This window comes from Moschus berezovskii, chromosome 4 (genome assembly GCF_049115385.1).
Source record: "Moschus berezovskii isolate FMDL1 chromosome 4, NW_MosBer_1.0, whole genome shotgun sequence".
Classification (NCBI taxonomy): domain Eukaryota; kingdom Metazoa; phylum Chordata; class Mammalia; order Artiodactyla; family Moschidae; genus Moschus; species Moschus berezovskii.
Window position 1 is genome coordinate 37,874,896 of NC_142463.1, and position 16,372 is coordinate 37,891,267.

Genomic DNA, 16,372 nt, shown 5'->3' on the forward strand with positions numbered 1-16,372 from the left:
GAGGAACAAGAGCATATGTTATGTGTTGAACTGTGTCCCCCCTTCCCCCAAAAAGATATACTGAAGTCCTAACCCCTAGTACCTCACAATGTGAACTTATTGGAAACAGTTCTTTACAGAGATAATCCAGTTAAAATAAAGTACTTAAGGTGGTCCCTGATCCAGTATGACTGGCATCCTTATAAAATAAAACATTTGCATGTAGAAATAGACACTCATGGGGCTTCCCAGGTAGCACCATGGTAAAGAATCCACCTGCCAATGCAGGGGATGGGGATTTGGGACGATCCCTAGGAATAGGAAATGACAACCACTCCAGTATTCTTGTCTGGGAAATCCCAGGGACAGAGGAGCCTGTCAGGCTACAGTCCACAGGGTCACAAAGGGTAAAACACAACTGAGTATGCACATTCACAATAGACATGCCCAGAAGGAAGATGATGAGATGACACCCAAGGAAAAGACGGTCCCGTGAAGGAGGAGGCAGAGATTGGAGTCATGCTGTCAGAGGCCAAGAGGTGCCTAGAGCCACCAGAACCTGGGAGAGAAGCCCTGCCTGAGCTGATCTCTTGGGTCCCGTGTCTGTTCCTTGCTAGGGCTACGACTGCTTTTAAACCTAGATCGTGTCAACTGGGGGTAGCACTCAGGTAGCTTTATAACTATGTCAGCCTGAATTCTCACTCTCCTTGCTCCCTGGCTGAGCCACCCCTTGGACCACTGACTCTCTCCTCCTGAGTCCTGGATGAGACCCAGACACCCAAAATTACCCTCCAGTGAAGTTCTGTCCTACCTTACCCTGACTCAAATCACCCTGTTCCAGCCATCTAGGGGAATCATCGTGTCATCTGTGAATGGCACCTCCTGAAACTCAGCAGCAGAATATGATGTTCACTAGTTACACCAAGACAACACTCCCTGGAGTCGTGCAACAGAAGTGACTAGAAGCACTGTGGGCTCAAACATCCTTTGAGTGTGGCAGTGCCTCCTTCAGACAAGGTTCCTTCATCTGCTTCTGGACCCCATCCCTCTTTTCCACCTCACTTCACCAACTGTACCAGACTGGACCACATCCACAAGACCAATGTGCTGACCAGGGAGTGTGGGGGACTTGGAGCAGGAGTTTGGAGGCAATACATTTTGTTAATTTTCACATTTCCCAGGCTGGAAAACAACTGGGAAATGAGACACCAGAAATGTCAATTTTACAACTGATCACAACTGTAAAGAAGGACGTAGCTTCCCAGGGGGTTCCACGGTAAAGAATCAGCCTGCTGATGCAGGCGAGGTATATTCAGTCCCTGAGATGAGAAGATCCCCTGGAGAAGGAAATGACAACCCACTCTAGTATTCTTGCTTGGACAAGAGGAAACTCGTCCCATGGACAGAGGAAACTCGTGGGCTACAGTCCATGGGGTTGCAAAAGAGTCAGACACGACTCTAAATAACAGCAATAGCTGGAAAGAAGGATGTGACTTATATGTACACAGCAAGCATCTCACTCTTGAACCCAGAATCCCGTGTTCACTCTAGTCACAGGCAGAGCTGCAGTGCCCTTTCTGTTTCCCTGTGATACTGTGACTTTAATAAAAAATATATATTGAACTTTGTCCCATTTCTGGCACAGGGCTACTAAAACCCTTGAATCTCCTAAGTGATGAGAGCTATAAAGGAGTCTTTTGTATGTTAATGAACAACTTTTGGATGGCACCTAAGGATGGAGACTGATTGTCAGGAGAACCAACCATGTAATTTAAGGGTTGGAACATTCAGTCTTACTCCTCTGACCTCCTGACTTCTGAGGAGATGAGAGGGGCTAAAGACTGAGATCTGTCACCATTGGCCAATGATTTGATCAGTCATGCCTATGTAGTGACATAACAACCCAAGGACCAAGGTTCAGAGAGCTTCTCGGTTGGTGAACCTCTGTGGAGACACAGAGAGCAGTGCGCTCCGAGAGAATAAGGAAGCTCTGTGCCCTTTCCCCATTCCCTACCCTACACTTTCTTCCATCTGGTTGTTCCTGAGTCCTTTTATGATAAACCTGTGATCTAGGAAGTAAATCGTTCTGTGAGTTCTGTAAGCTGCTCTAACAAGTTAATTGAACCCAAGGAGAAGGTCATGGGGACCTCTAAGCTATAACCTGATAGTCAAAAGCACAGATGCCAACCTGGGCTTGTGATTGGCATCTGAAGTGCAGGGCAGTCTTATGGGACTGAACCCTTAACTTGTGATATCTGATTCCATTTCCAGGTACATAGTATCATACAGGTTGAAAGGTAGGACACCGAGCTGGTGCCCAAGAATGGCTTGCATGAAGGGAACACTCTACACACTGTAACTGGTGTTCAGAGTCTTAGTCCCCTAGTGATGCATGGCTGGGCCTGTCCTGCTGAGACAGCAGTAGGTAGAAAACAGACATGCGTTAATCCTCTCTGTAGGCAGGCAGAGCAGAAACAGGTCCTGGCCTTTGCTCCCACACTGCTCCTGATTCTACAGTTCCCCGTGTTACACATAGGACCTTGTTGTTTATCCATCCTATAAATAAGAGTTTGTATATGCTAATTGCAAACTCTCAGGCCTTTCCTTCCCCACTACCTTGAAACCACGTATCTATTCTCTATGTCTATGAGTCTGTTTCTGTTTCATAGATAAGTTCATTTGTAATATTTTCGATTCCACATATAAATGATATCATAGGAGAAGGGGACGACAGAGAATGAGATGGCTGGATGGCATCACCGACTCTGTGGACATGAGTTTGAGTGAACTCCGGGAGTTGGTGATGGACAGGGAGGCCTGGCGTGCTGTGATTCATGGTGTCGCAGAGAGTTGGACACGACTGAGTGACTGAACTGAACTGTACTGAACTGATGGTGTTTCTGTTTCATTGATAAGCTACTTTGTGTCATATTTTAGATTCCATACGTAAGTGACATCACATGGCATTTTTCTATTTCTGACTTTCTTTGCTTAGTGTGATAAACTCTAGGTCAATCCATGCTGCTGAAAATGGCATTATTCCATTCTTTTTATTGCTGAGCAGTATTTCTATATATACACATGTATGTGTGTATATATATATATATGTACACCACATTTTCTTTATTTGTTCATCTGTCAATTTAGATTGTTTCCATGTCTTGCCTTTTGTAAATAGTGTTGTTAATGAACAAAGGGTGGATGTACCTTTGCAAATTAAAATTTTGTCTGGATAAACTCCCATAAGTGGGATTGCTACATAATATGCCAATTTTATTCTTAGTTTTTTGAGGAACCTTCATACTGTTCTCCATAGTGGCTGTACCAATTTACATTCCCATCAACAGTCTGAGGGAGCTCCCCTTTCTCCATACTCTCTCCAGCATTTATTATTTGTAGATTTTTTAATGATGACCACTCTGACGGGTGTGAGGTGGTACCTATTGCAGGTTTGATTTGTGTTTCTCTAATAACTAGTGAGGATGAGCATTCATTCACATGCCTATTAGCCTTCTGTATGTCTTCATTGGAGAAATATCTATTTAGTTCTTCTGCCCATTTTTTGAAAGCGATTTGGGGAGTTTTGTTATAGACTTGTATGAGCTGTTTGTATATTTTGGAAATTAAGCCCTTGGCGGTCGCATCATTTGCAACTATTTTCTTCCACTCCATATAACCTCAGCTTTAGACTGTTGAGACTGCCATGGGATTCTGAGTGCATTTTTCCAGTTCCTCCTACAACAGAGATCCCAAATGTGCAATGGAGTAAGCAAGCTAAAGAATTATTTCTTGTTAACATGTCAAATGGGGAATAAACAGTCAGGAGTATATTCAATGGCTTTACAATGTTGAGGGCCTAAGCTCTATCTGACTTGTTATTCCATGATTCCTAGACTGTTGGCCTAATCATGGATCAAAATTTATCACTACCACATTCTAGCCAGTGGGTAGGGAGAAATGCATTTTCCTTCTTGAAATGCAGGAGTTAGAGTTTGCACACATACACATTGCTTCACTCACATCTTATTAGCAGGAGCTTAGTTACGTGGCTATATCAAGCTGTGAGGGAGATGTACAAGTGAGGTGTATCTACTAACCTTCTTCTCAAATCTCCTCCCCTGTCACTTGTCCTGTGCAACCTAAACCCAAGTCCTCTTGAAATGACTCTGAAAGAGCGGGCCATGCTCTTTCACACTCCACATCTTTATGCCTGCTGTTCTTACTGGAATGGCTGGGCAAACTCTTTTGCATGCTTATACGTGTGTAAGTGCGTAGTCGGTGGCTTCAGTCATGTCCTACTCTTTGTGACCCTATCCACCAGGCTCCTCTGTCCATGGGATTTTCTAGCCAAGAATATTGGAGTGTGTTGCCATGCCTTCTTCCAAGGGATCTTACCAACCCAGGGATTGAACCTGTGTCTCCTGCTTCTTGGTAACCATTCTGTTTCTCCTAGTAGATGAAATGGCTGTCTGAACTATATCACTGTGATGTCTCTAATTCAAGCCCAGCAACTGCATACAATGGGTGCTCTAGAAATATCTGTGGAATGAACTGTGCTATCTGGTCTTATTCTTTCCTATTAGCAAGTGTGTTTTGTCGTCCTAAAGCAGATTTCAAGGTCTGAAGGCAGAGAGAGAAGCTGAAATACCTGTAAATCTCTCCCCACCCTGTGCTTAATGCCTGTCTCCAGGAAGACTGATTTATGCTGCTTGGAAACTGTACTGTCAGACACTTGACAAATGTATTAATCAGTGGAACCTTGGTTTAATGTCTGGCCAGCCTGGAATTGAGATCATGGTGACCCTAAACACTGAAAAGCCAGTACTGGAAACAATGTCAGGCATCTGCTCAGTCTCAGCAGATATTTGTGAAGTGAGTTCTAGAGCAGTGACAGTATAGGGAGCCAAGCTGTGGTTGTTCATCTCACCTTGTTCTGGGCTCAGACATTCCAACGGAATGGCATGGTTATAAGGGCTGCGATCATATATTCATGTTCCAGACTCAAGATGAAAAGAAACTTATTTAAAATCTCAGAAAGGGTGGACAAAGTCTTTTTGACTCAACTGCTTCAAGTTCTAGGAAAACCATTTGCTTCTAGGGTAAAAGGGGCTCCCCTGGTGGCTCAGATTGTAAAGAATCTGCCTGAAATGTGGGAGACCCAGGTTCAATCTCTGGGTTGGGAAGATCTCCTGGAGAAAGGAATGGCAACCCACTCCAGTATTCTTGCCTGGAGAATTCCATGGACAGAGGCTATAGCCTATGGGACTTGCAAAGAGTTGTACATGACTGAGCAACAAACATTTTCACTTTCTATGGTAAATAAGCTGTATTTAACAGCTGGACTCCAATGGATAACTTTTAAAAATGTGATCAAATACAAGCTGCCACCCAAGAAGATGTGGAAACAGACTCTAAATAGGCAACATGGGACACGTTGCCTACTCTCCTCTGCAGAACCTCAACAGAAGACCCACATTACAAATTCCCTAGAGCTGAAACCAGAGAAATGCAAAGAAACTTGGAGACAAAAGACAGAGAAGCAGCATTTTAATATATAAATGGTAAGGATAGGTCAGAGTCTTGCTGCTCCAGATGTGGTATGGCCCAGCAGTGTCAGCGTCCCCTGAGAACTAGCTAGAAAGTTCTAACAGGCTCTCCAGCCCCCTTCCCTCCTAGACTGACTGAATCTTCTGACAAGATCTCCAGGTGATTCGTATGCACATCAAAGTTTGAGAAATACTAAGCTAGAACATTAGTAATGTGGGATTCTGTTCTTAAAATGTGCTTTGAAATCAAAGGAAACCCAATTAAAGTATTTTAGATCACTCTTTGCTCCATTCTCTGAGCAACACCATCGCACATCAGTGTCCTGCTCTGGGACTTTGAGCCTCTCTTATGTGTGAGTCACAGAGTTGTTATGACATTGGCTGTGCCATTTCTGTATGACAGTCTTCATGGATTACAATTGGATTAAAAGACTTTCTTTGGTTATTCCTTGCCCAGCACCCCAAGGAGGTAGGTTATATGATGATTTACATTTTTAGAGATGATGAAACTGGGGCCCAGGGAGGTTCCATGACTCACCCAAGGGGCATCAAGCTTCTGGTATCTGAATCACAAGAGAACTCAATCTTTTGAGTTGCCAACGCGAGGTTCACTCAACTTTGATGTCTTACCTTTTTGTCTAAGAGGGATATTTTTGTGTGAGAGATTTTTGAGAAAGAACAAATTCATAGATTAAAATCATGCACATTTGGGCCCCTGGGATTGTGGAAGTTTTAGAACAAATTTCCAGGTAGAGAGATATGTCAGTACAGAGTGGGCTCTGCCCAGCCCAGCTTCCCCATTCCTGCTTCAGGCCAGGAATGCTCTGTCTCCAGAACCACCAGCCTGGTCCAGGGCACCATCATTTCCTGTCTGGAGCTACTTCTAATTGCTCTGTCAGTTTTCAGTCTCTCAACCTTCAATTCATACTGCATGGAATTGAATAACTTCTTGAAATGTTCATAGGCCCTTGTAATTTCTTCCCTACTCCTGCTTCAAACCCTTCATTGACCTTAGGACAAATTCAGCTTCTTTTAATGTGGCCTAGAATGTTCTGTTCTCACCAGCATTTCCCTTGCTGTTGCAACCACTCTTACAGTTCCTCTTGACCCAAGCTCCTGACTCGTAACCTGCATTCAAAGTCTTCTTCTCGCTTTTGTGCCTGACTAACTCCTCCTCTTTCTTCAATTCCAGATGTTGTGTCTCCTCAGATGGGTCATTCATGACACCAGCATAATCTCCTTATCCTGGTATTATTATTTTTATATTAATCCTTAAATCTTTGTCTTTAGTGTGTGTATGCGTACTCAGTCGCTTCAGTCATGTCTGACTCTTTGTAACCCTATGGATTGTGGCCTGCTAGGCACCTCTGTCCATGGGATTCTCCAGGCAAGAATACTGGAGTCAGTCACCATGCCCTCCTCCAGGGGATCTTCTTGACCCAGAGATCGAAGCCATGTCTCTTGCATCTCCTGCACTGCAGGCAGATTCTTTAGCACTGAGCTACCAGGGAAGATCCTCTTTGTCTTCAGTACACTTAGGAAATTGTGCATTCATTTGTGTTTTTCTGGGTTTACTGTATGGCTCTCCCACTAGATTGCTTAGTGTAAAACAAAGAATGTTGCCCACTCTCCATTTCTACAAGGATGAAATCATTAGCCACTGCAGTCACTGACCAACTGTGCACCCTGAGAGGAATTCAGGATGAAGAACAGAATGAGGCGCTCTGTGCTTTGGAAACAAGACTGTAGAAAGTTAAAATACATACACACGTGTGTGTGTGTGTGTGTGTGTGCGCACACACACAGGTGCACATGTGTGTGCTAAGTTGCTTCAGTTCAGTCGCTCAGTCGTGTCCGACTCTTTGCGACCCCATGAATCACAGCACGCCAGGCCTCCCTGTCCATCACCAACTCCCGGAGTTCACTCAAACTCATGTCCATCAGGTCCATGATGCCATCCAGCCATCTCATTCTCTGTCGTCCCCTTCTCCTCCTGCCCCTAATCCCTCCCAGCATCAGAGTCTTTTCCAGTGAGTCAACTCATTGCATGAGGTGGCCAAAGTATTGGAGTTTCAGCTTTATCATCAGTCCTTCCAATGAACACCCAGGATCGATCTCCTTTAGAATGGACTGGTTGGATCTCCTTGCAGTCCAAGGGACTCTCAAGAGTCTTCTCCAACACCCCAGTTCAAAAGTATCAATTTTTTGGCAATCAGCTTTCTTCACCATCCTCAGTCACGTCCAGTTCTTTGTGACCCTATGGACTGTAGCCCACCAGGTTTCTCTGTCCATGGGATTCTCCAGACAAATATAACATGTATATATATATATTAACATTTTTATAACATTTTTATGGACTCTTGTATCTTTCCAAACCTACAAAAGCACTAAAATCACTTACTGAGATACTGTCCAGCACAACTGGCAGTGACCTGTTGTTGAGATATATGCTTGACCGCATGTGTTCTCTATCCAAAACTGTATTTATACTGATTTCTCCCCCTTCCTCTTTGGAGCAGTTTCTCAGCTCTGTGTGAGGAACTCTTCTCAAGCTATAGTCCTCAGTGAGGTCCCAGAATAAAACTGAAGCTCAAAACTCTCATGTTGTGCCTCTTTAAGTTGACACAAGCTTCATGAAGCCAGGAACTTTTTTGCACATTGCTTGCCAAGAAGTAGTTGCTCAATTAATATTAGTTGAAAATATTAATTTTTAAAATAATTCTTGATCTTCCAGAGTTATCATCCTTCCTTTGTTACTGAGTCCAAGCTTGCTCTGCTCCCTGAACAACAGGCCAATAAATCTGAGATAAGATGTTGAGACAAGGAAGGGATGTCACTCAGGGAGCCGACAGATGGAAAAGATGTCAGTCTAGCGCCACAAAATAACCATCTTGTAGGGGCCTGGATGCCAGATTCTTTTACAGGTCAGAGATGGGGAAGGAGGTGAAGAAACAAAGTAAAAAAACCATGTCATTCTTCCAAATGTCTCCTACAGTGGCAAGTTTCAGGCAGTGGAATGTGTTTCACTTCATATGTGGGCAGGGTCAGGCTATCTCCCTGAGGCAGGTCATTATGTATGCCTACAGTAACAAAAGGGGCAAGATAAAAGATAAATTCACAGAAACAGATCCAATATGAATTAAAAATCACCCCTCCCTAGTTACACTATCCTGTTACAGAGAGAAATTACTCTTTAGTGGTTATGTGTATGGACTCTAGAAAAGGAACATCTAAATTCACATCCTGGCTCTTACAACTTTGAGCAAGTTCCTCTGCCTAGTGTTCTCATCTGTAAAGTTGGGAAGACAATGATGATGATAATAATAACTACTTTATAAGATAACATAGGCTCTAGTGGTAAAGAGCCAATGCAGGAGATCTAAGAGATGTGGGTTGATCCCTGGGTCAGGAAGATCCTCTGGAGGAGAGCATGGCAACTCACTCCAGTATACTTGGCTAGAGAATTCCATCAATGTACAGAGGAAACTGGAGGGTCTATGGTCCATAGGGTCACAAAGAGTCGAACATGACTGAAGCAACTTAACACACACAAGATAACTTAACAGAGAATAATTAAAAGAGCTGACATAGATGTAAAAGCAGCAGTTCTTGGTTCATAGTAAAATTAACTATTATTGCTATATCTGTACCTTGTTCATTGCTTTAATAGTGCATGCATCACTTCTTTTTGTAATTATTTTCATACCTATGTCATTCTCTAGGTCATGAATTAGATTGTTGTTCACTTCATATTCAAGAAGTCTCACACAGTGCCTGGTTAACTAAGCACTCAATAAAACTGAACTTAATTTGGTATAGTATATAACATTCAATTATGAAAAATGTATATCTTTTTCTCACTATATGTATGCTTAGTTGCTCAGTTGTGTCTGACTCTTTGTGGCCCCATGGACTGTAGCCCACCATGCTCCTCTTTCCATGGGGATTCTTTAGGCAAGAATTCTGAGTGGGTTGGCATGCTCTCCTCCAGGGGAATCTTCCCAACCCAGGGATTGAATCCAGATCTCCCACATTGCAGGTGGATTCTTTACTGTTTGAGCCACCAGGGAAACTATACTCTCCTGTTACTAAACATTTTCATTAAAATTAGGCTTGTAATTAATAACAAATAATCAAAATGCAAGATGCTTTTTACATTGTGGAAAAGAAAAAGGGAAAAAAGAGAACACAAGTAAAAAGAGATACATGGAGAGGAAAAATAGCTCTTGGATTGCAAAATTCCATTAAACATTTCAAAGGACAGGCTTTATGATTCTAATTAGAGACTGTTGTGCTTGTAGAGGAACTGACTCCTTTCATTTATGCAATTCCATGTTTTTGACATTCTGCCTAATATATTAAACCTGAAAACAATGAACTGAAAATATTATCAAGAATCAATCTGTACCACAGTCTTTCCTAGTATACCCTAAATAAGTAATCAAAGTTGTACACAAAGATTAATGTAAATGGATGGTCATACAAATACTATACTATGATTTCTAACAAAGAAACCAGCCTAAAGATCTTCCATAACCCAAGTGGGAACAGTTAAACATTATGTGACACAAAGTCATCAGCAGAAAATGATGCAGTTAGTTCAAACTATATTTTCAAAGGAATTTTTACTGCAGATGCAAAATTAAGTGGAACAAAAATTGAATTATAAAGTGATATTTTTATCTGGTGTTATATGTGATTTTAATTTTCATCTTTAAAGTTCCTGTACCTTCCAAACTTACGCATTTTAATAAAAAAGTGTGTTTTTATTGTTTGATTTTTTGTTTTGCCATGCAATGCAACTTGTGGGATCTTAGTTCTCCCATCAGGGATCAAACCCAGGCCCACAGCAGTGTAAACACTAAGACATAACCACTGGATAATCAGGGAATTCCCAAAAAAGTGGTTTCTTTTTTCATCATAAAATGATTTTTAAAAATCCATAATCATTTACATTTGACATTTGACCCATTATTTTTACTGTTTCTCACGAGTGTTGTCCGTGAACAGCTTACATCAGATCAGGATCCTGGTGCAGGCATGTGCACACTTAGGAATCAGAATCTGACTTTTCGCCTAACTCAGGTAAGTCTTCACTGAATACATGTTGAAGTTCACAAAACTTTAGATTCAGCAACTAGCAAAGAGAAACCTGTGTTTAATATTAAAGAACTATAAATGGAGTATAAACTTTAAAAATGTGAATCACTATACTGTACACCTGTAACATATAACATTATACATCAAATATATTTCAATAAAAAATGTTTTTACAAGAACTTTTCGAGACACCTACTCACACACGTGGCCAGAAGATGGCGCAGGTTTTCCATTACCTGATTCACATCACCAGAATGAAACCTTCAAAAGAAATAGTTTGATCTCAAATACAGGAGAGCATCCTCAAGATGGGGAATGCATGTACACCCGGGGCAGATTCATGTTAGTGTATGGCAAAACCAACCAATATAATATTGTAAAGTAATTAGCCTCCAATAAAAAAAAAAGAGAGAAAGCAGAAAAAAATATGAAATGAGAACTTGAATTTTTAATACAGGATGGAATTAGGCATCCTTTCTTCAGAGAAACCACTTGCCTCTAGAGAAAGATTACTAGGTTAGGATATGTCCTCTGGGCTAAAACAGTGCTACACCCCAAAGGAAAGCCCTATGTTAGCTGCAAATCTCTGTGGAATTTAGGAGCAACAGGAGTGAAAAGCAAAGGGACAGGGTATCTAGTCCCAGGGCAGGTAGAGATGGATGCAACAGACTCTCCAATCTGTTCTCTTCTTTTGCCTCCACTTTGACTTCTGGCGTTAGTGGTAAAACCCACCACCTAAGGGGCACATCCACTGAACAAGAGTTAAGCAGAGATGGGAGCATAGTACCAACAACAGGTGCAAATGCTTTGAGGACCCAGCCCCCTGTAACTGCTTCCAAGAAACTTGCCCAGACAACACCTGCAAGTGTGGCTGACAGCCTTCTCTGCCATTCACAGAACCCATTCACAGTAAGCTTGCCTTTATTTTTTCAGTTAACCTGTTGTGATAAAAGTAATCTGTTACAAGATCTATCTTTCCCAGGAGATGCTAGACTGTGAGCTACTAGCCATAGGCTGTCAGCTACTGCTTTCCAATTTATCAGTCATAGACTGGGGGTGGGGAGTGGAATATCATTTACGATGATGGTGAAAATAATTATTACCCAGGAATAATATTTACAAAAAAAAGAAAATATGTAAGAACTATTTGAGAATAAATACAGCCAAGTTGAAACAAATGATAATAGCAAACAATTATAGGAGGCTTACATCTCACTATGCTAGCATTTTTTCATATTTTACTTCATTTAATCAACAATCCATGAGGTATGTACCACAGAATTTCTCATTTTATAGGAAATGGAGGTAAAAAGAGCTTAAGTAACTTGCTGGATGAGATTTCATCTTCACTGTTGGAAAGCTTGAATTATATTTTACACTTCTCCAATTGTTTTTTATATTTCACTGAAGTCTCACGAAAATCCCTAAAGAAGGAAAGTTCATTGTTACAAGAGGTTCATATTTTATGTAAACAACATAAGTCCTAGAAAAAAATCCAAAGAACATGCATCAAATGTTGAAGGTATCTTTGATTCTTTTTACTTTCACATATATAACAAACTTGTTGCAATATGCATGTATTACTGAATTCTAAGCATCATGAAGGATATTTTACCTGAATTTTCTTTAAGTTCTGCCAACAAGATGAGGTAGGGACTATTTTGCCTGCTTCATTTATTTTAGAAATGGAATCACAGAGAGGTTTGCTAACTTACTGTATTAGGTCACACAGCTGGTACAGAGGTGGTCTCAACCCAGTAGCCTGAATCTGGATGGATGAGTGCCTTAATAGGAGAAGTCCAGGGTGCTGGGACTCAGAAGATGGAATGTATGGAACCTGAGATCCTGGAAACTAAGCCTCTTAAACTCTTTGGGGGCCATAGCATAGGGGCGGGAGCCCATAGAATAGGGGTGGGGGGCCCATAGCATAGGGTGGGGGCCATAGAATAAGTGGGGGGCCTTGGTTCTATAGTCTTTCCCTTAGTTTTCCTCCCTCATGCTCTTGCACAGACTCAAAACTGAGAATGTACAAAACCAAGGAGGAAGTGGAAAATTCACTATGGCTATTGCTGGAAAGAGCAATTCTTTAGTGCTCTGTTCTTTTACCTTTCTTGATTCATGGGGTCACGAAGAGTAGGACATGACTGAGCAACTGAACTGAACTGAACAGAACCTTTTACCTGTTCTTTAACCTTCTACCTGTTCTTTAAACTTTTACATGTTCTTTAAGCTTCTAGTTTGGCACCATACTGTAACTTGTGAAGGCTTTTTATCCCTGAATTCTGGTTAAACGTCATAATCTTAATCTACTGGCCTCGAAAATATTGGGCAGTTGCATTACCTGTCTACCTGTCTATTATTATAATTATAATAATTGGCTGTGTGCATTGTTAAAAATTAACATGACGAGTACCTCACCACTCAATACTATTTGTATAATCACAGAAGAAATACCAAGAAAAAGCCATCTCAACATTAACAGCTAATTCCTATCAAAGGAGTGAACTAAATGTTCTTTCTTATAGTCAAGGAACTTTACAATGAAAACTGAATGCAGATATACGAACATTAAGCATTTATAAATTTTGGCATTATATGTTTGACCATAATTAATTTGACTCTCTTTTTGAGATGTATTGAGATGTGAAACAAAATATAAATTGAACTTCTTAGCGTACCATTAATAATATAAATGTTCTCAAATATTCATTATAAATGATGTCATGATATAATTTCTTTTGTGTTATGATTCCTATTCATCTTGTTTGAAACTTGTAAGACTTTAAGCTAACTTAAGGGTTTTAAGCCTCAGTAGCCAGGGTGAAATTCCACATTTTTTTGTCTTGAAAATTCGGCTGGAGGACTGAGGGATAAACTGAGGGAAGTTTGATGGGTGACACAAGTCACTGGAACAGAAGAAGCAACTTATGAGTCAAGGTCCCCTCCCCAGGGGTAAATGTTATTCCTTAAAATGAGATGCTTCACTGAGTACCTGACTCTACCTGCTGAGAGCTGCTGCAGAGGGACACTGCCAGAGGCCCTGTCAGAGCAGAGGGCCACTTCCCACTTACACCTGTCTGGAGACCCACTGCAGACAGCAGACCACTGCTCATGCTGACATGTCTCATGGTCAGACTTCTTGGAGAGGTTCCCTACCCTTTTTTCTATATTCCCAAATTTGACTAATGTGTCTGGCAGGCTAATTGCTTGTAATAAACCAAGTGATTTGTGAACTGAATATTGGCCATCTTTTTTCTGTCTCCAAGCCATGATACTTGCCTGTCCTTACTGCTGGGCCTTGTGACAACCACTGGGAGATGTTACTGAACCAAACTTGGGTCTGCTCACCTGCCTGCAGTAAAGCCAATTTACTGACACCTGGTTGTGGCGAAGGAACGTGCAGGGCATCAAGCAAGAGTCCAAAGCAGCTAGTGCTCAAAATACTTGAACTCCCTGATGGGTTTCAGGAAAGCACTTTTTCTTAAGTAGGTAGCATTTCTAAAGGCCATGTTTTGGTGGGGGGATTTGCGGGCGGTCACAAGGAACGTACTCAGGTTGTTTATAATTCTCTGACTTGTCGGTGGTAAGGTGACAGGACAGTATCACTTAATCAATCCTCTGGCTCCAGTAGGTCTGGGGGGCTATATGTTCATGGTCTTCAAGTAGTTAATTTTGGCAGCTACAAATTGACACTTGCCATCTACCTCTACAAGGGTTAAATCATGTGCTGCTGCGGCTGCTGACATTCAGCACTCCATGAAAGGAGTTCTGGGTGGAGAGCTGAATGAGGCAGTCTGTGCTCTGAAAAAAATTGACAGGTTTTTAGACAGATATTTTCAGAAGATGGCCTTATGAGCCCAATTTCTGCATCTCCTCATATCTAGAAGCTTTCACAAGACTAGCAGAAAACATCTACAAAAATGATGCCCTTGATTGCATGAACTCACCTTTACCAAAATCACATCTGTGCTGACCTTCCCCACTACCTCTGTGGATCAGTTTATCAGAGCTATCTGAGGTGCTGTCTCCCAGGCTATAGTCCTCATTTTGCTCCCAATAAAACTTAACTCACAACTTTCATGTACCTTTTTTTAAAGTCAATAACTTCTTCCATTATGTGGGGATTTTAGCATCTGTACAACAGTTCTGGAAATATGCATCAAATATTGCTTTCTGGGGACCTCAGAGAAGAGTTAAAACAGAATACATAGTAGGAGGACTCTGCCCCAGGAAGGTCACATAGAATCACATGTAACTAGAGTGCCATGGAGAGAGAAAGAAGTGGACAAATCCAAAGGTTTGAGCATGATTAAACATGGGGATTGAAGAAAAGAGAGAAGTCAAGGTTGACTCTTGGGGTTGTAGCTGAATAAACTGGTAATTAGTGTTGCATTTATTGCTTGAGGGGTCTTCCTCAGTGGCTCAGACAATAAAGAATCCAGCTGCAATGCAGGAAACCCAGGTTCAATCCTAGGGTCAGGAAGATTCCCTAGGAGAAGGGAATGGCTACCCACTCCAGTGCTCTTGCCAGAATTCCATGGACAGAGGAGCCGAGAGCCAGGTGGGCTGTGTAGTCCACGAGGTCATAAAGCATCGGACACAACTAAGGGATGGACAATTTCCTTTTTTTTTTTTCGTTTTTATTTCTTGAAAGCCTGGACTCCTGTCAGTTGTGGAGTGGAGGAAAACCAGAAGTGCCCAAGAATTGAACCTGAAGGTGGAGCTCGGTGGTTATGGATAGAAAGTCAAGATTGGAAGTCAGCAGTGGCTTCATGGTTGCGTGAGATGTCAGAAGAGGTAGGAAAGGGGTGGGATTTAAAAGGGGCTGGGCCTAGAGATTTGCAAACTCTGCAAGGGGATGGAGGAGCCAACATAAGATCAGCCTGGATCAGCAGGTCAGCTGGATCAGCCTGCTAGCCTCCTTCCTCACTCTGTTCTGGGTTGAGTCCTAGGGCTGGAGCCCCTCTCCAGGTAAGGCTGACAGAAGTATGGGGCAGATGTTGTCTTGGGCTCCCCTAGCTTTATATCTGCTCTGTCTCTCACTGGACTATGAGAAAGGCACCTTCCTAGGTGTCTCTTATTAAGAAATTGGGAATATGAAAATAGTAGTGCCATGAGAGAAGAAAATGAAGACCAGGAGGAAATGAGGAGGGACTAAAGTATTTGCTTTAAAAACATGGTTGGGAGGTGAAATTGACACTGTCTTTGGAGGCAATGGTACAAGCGAGAGTTTCAGAACTTAGGGAACCCAGACTTTGATTCTTTCTCCTCCATTCCTTAGACATGAGGCCTGAACTTTATCTCCAACCTAAATCTTCAGATTTTTTCTGACTGGGGATAGAGTTGGAAGTAATAACTCTTTCTACATTTCCTTCATTGTTAGAAAATTTAACTCTTTTTCTAAAATCAAAAGGAAAAACATGTTTACTATTACAATCATATAAATTTAAGCAAATGCATATCTAGAAAAGTACCTTTTTTTATTTTCTGAGTACAAAACGGAGATACTTATCTGCATGCTGCTGCTGCTAAGTCGCTTCAGTCATGTTCGACTCTGTGCGACCCCATAGACGGCCGCCCACCAGGCTCCCCCATCCCTGGGATTCTCCAGGCAAGAACACTGGAGTGGGTTGCCATTTCCTTCTCCACTTATCTGCATACTAAACCTTAAAACTTTGAATTCTGAATCAGCGGCTTTGCTTGAATTCTAGGCCCCAAGTCACAGCTGCACAGGAGTCCAAGTCCTG

The 16,372-nt window shown here is 41.8% G+C and overlaps 1 pseudogene; it reads left to right on the forward strand.

Moving 5' to 3' along the window:
- The first annotated feature begins 12,224 nt into the window (after positions 1–12,224).
- LOC148778032 (phosphatidylinositol N-acetylglucosaminyltransferase subunit P pseudogene) lies at positions 12,225–13,176 on the forward strand (annotated as a pseudogene).
- Positions 13,177–16,372: the final 3,196 nt, after the last annotated feature.